This window comes from Haliotis rufescens, unplaced genomic scaffold (genome assembly GCF_023055435.1).
Source record: "Haliotis rufescens isolate VD_foot unplaced genomic scaffold, xgHalRufe1.0.p SCAF_8, whole genome shotgun sequence".
NCBI lineage: Eukaryota > Metazoa > Mollusca > Gastropoda > Lepetellida > Haliotidae > Haliotis > Haliotis rufescens.
The window spans coordinates 16118497-16121497 of record NW_025964372.1 but is presented as its reverse complement, the minus strand read 5'-3'; positions in this window follow the sequence as shown (position 1 = coordinate 16121497).

Sequence of the window (3001 nt, the reverse complement as noted above, 5' to 3'; positions counted from 1 at the left end):
GCCAGAAAACAGCTATTTATAGAACACGCAAACAGCCAGGGCTCTCTGCAGCTGCTGGAGCGTTCTGTCGCCTTGACCCAAGAGATAAATGTCAGCATACCACTTGTGGACCATTTACATGAGGAGATAGCATGTGAATTTAAAACTGGGCAGGATTTATCGAGAATTCCGTAAACATGCTTGTGATACAGTCGGGACACTGACGTGATTATGGTTAGGTTTCTTTTCTTTTTCTTTATTTATTATTCTCAAACCATGACATAAATTATCACCACAATAACAGGTATTCGGGTGTGTTTAATTTGAAGTGACATTTGCTGAAGATTTGGGGCAATCTATCTGGGGGTTTTTGTGTTTTTTTTGTTGTTTCGCCTCTTACTACAAGCTGACCACATCCGTGGTCTTGTGGTAGAGCAGAAGGGTCATACCAAAAGGGCTCGGCACTAAGGGGCTAAGACAAGGACTGGTCGGCTCGGAGTCGGTATACTGTCTCTGAGTGGGGTGTGCGGCATGGTATCTCAGTGAGCTCGCACTATAAATCGACATCAGTCCGGACAAGTACAAGCAGCCACACACACACGTGCATGCACGCCGCGAAATAAGTACAATAACCTTTAACGCGACGTTAAACCCAATTTCACCTCACCTACGATAACATGAGTTGCTGAAGACCAATTCAAAACCGGATATTCACGAGGTACCAGATATCTGAGCAGGTCTAGTGAGTGAGTGAGTGAGTTTGGTTTAACGCCGCTTTTAACAGTATTCCAGTTATATCGCGGCGTGTCAGCTTAACGTGGGAGGAACGCCCGAAGTGATGCTGGTCTGAGACGTTTACCACTTCGCTGAGCAGGTCCAGATAAATCGATGTTTTTGGTGGTATTTAATCGCAAATGGAAATCGGAGGGGTTTGTTGTGTCGAAGAGGTCACTTGTCCTTATGACTCTAGTTCTTTCAAATGATAGGCATTGTCCACGATAGGCATGCGTCGACAGAGCAGGGATGGCCTTATCCTCAGTAAACAACTGGGAATCCTAGGAGGCGAGTCCAAGGTCATGTCACAGCACTCAGCACTCGACTTACTCCTCTACCTTAATATTACAACGCTGAAGTGAAATCGGCTTACTCCTCTATCTTAATATTACAATGCTGAAGTAAAATCGGCTTACTCCTCTATCTTAATATTACAATGCTGAAGTGAAATCGGCTTACTCCTCTACCTTAATATTACAATGCTGAAGTGAAATCGGCTTACTCCTCTACCTTAATATTACAACGCTGAAGTGAATTTGTTTAACATTTGTTTTTGTTTGTTGTTAAAGTGAGTGAGTGAGTGAGTATGGTTTTACGCCGCTTTTAGCAATATTCCAGCAATATCACGGCGGGCGACACCAGAAATGGGCTTCACACATTGTACCCATGTCGGGAATCGAACCCGGGTCTTCGGCGTGACGAGCGAACGCTTTAACCACTAGGCTACCCGACCGCCCGTTTGTTGTTAAATATCGCACTCAGCAATATTCCAGCTATATGACGACGGTCTTTAAATAATCGAGTCTGGACAAGACAATCCAGTGAATGACATCATGAGCATCAATCCATCAATCCACTCAATTGGGATACGATAACATGCATCGACCAAGTCAGCAAGCCTGACCCCCCGATGCCGTTAGTCCCCTCTTACGACAAGCATAGTCGCCTTTCACGGCAAGCATGGGTTGCGATTTACGACGTAATAGATATTTTAACCGATGAATAAAGCCACTATCTGCCCCCCGCGATGAGTGCAGAGTTTGGTGCAGATACGCATTGCGGCAGCAGTCTATATTTATCCAGCGGGAATTATAAGTTTCATTTCCGTGAGAGCTGACGTGGTCGTGTTTCGTTCTGAAGTAAGGTGAAATGGGTCTTGTTGAAGATTATTGCACTTATATAGCAACATGCCTCTCTCTCAACATAAACATTCTAAACATAAAAACAATCAAAATAGATCCCAAATCCATCCTTAATTTCATCCTCATTCTTGCTAAATCATTCTAGACTTGAGTTGAACTCCTTTTTTGTTTATTTTCTAAGGTCTTGGAGACAGACTATGCGCTGTCGTTTCACATGAATACTCCACACGGACACAGTGTTATCCCCTTAATGCTGATCACCAGGCAGGGTAACAACAAGTACCATATTTTACTGTCTTTTAGTAAGACGTGACCGGGGTTCGAACCTCTGACCTTCCGCTCTCCGAGGTGGCGCTTTATCCAGAAGACCAGGAACTGGCTTAGGATCCTCTAAAAGAAGTCGACACGCCGTTAAACATCTGAAATATCAAGCCTTAACAAAATCGAAACAAATCGATCATGTTTCTTTGTGAAAACATGCAAACCGACGGAACCATTAAAACATACCGCCTCCGTGGTCTAGTGGTAGAGCGTCCGCCCGGAAGGCGGAACGTCCGGGGTTCCAACCCCGGCCGCGTCATACTAAAATACGTTAAAAGATGGTACTTGTTGTTACCCTGTCTGGCGCTCGGCATGAAGGGGCAAAAACAAAGACTGGTCGGCTCGGAGTCAGTATACTGTGTCTGAGTACGTCCCTTAGGTGTGCCTGAAACATACGGCAGAGAGTTCGAATCCCTAATCACCCTGAATATGTTTCTCAGCACCAAACCCTGTTCGTAGATTTCATCAAAGTGGTAAACGTCTACTACAACCTGCGTCACTTCGGACTTTCCTCCCACATCAAGCAGACACGCCGTGATATAATATTTCCCACACGTTAATCATAGTGAACAACTGGAACAAGTCATTACAATCAAATCTAGGAATCTGAGAACTTAACACCAATGCTCTCTACTAGCAAGACCATTCCTTCCCAATTGCCAGAAGCCCATGACCATGGCTTCGAATCCGAGATTCGCCATGGGTATGATTCTCGGTTTGTCAGCACCAACTCGTGCTCTTGGGTTTCACCAAAGTGGTAAGCTTCAAAGATCTTCATCACTTCG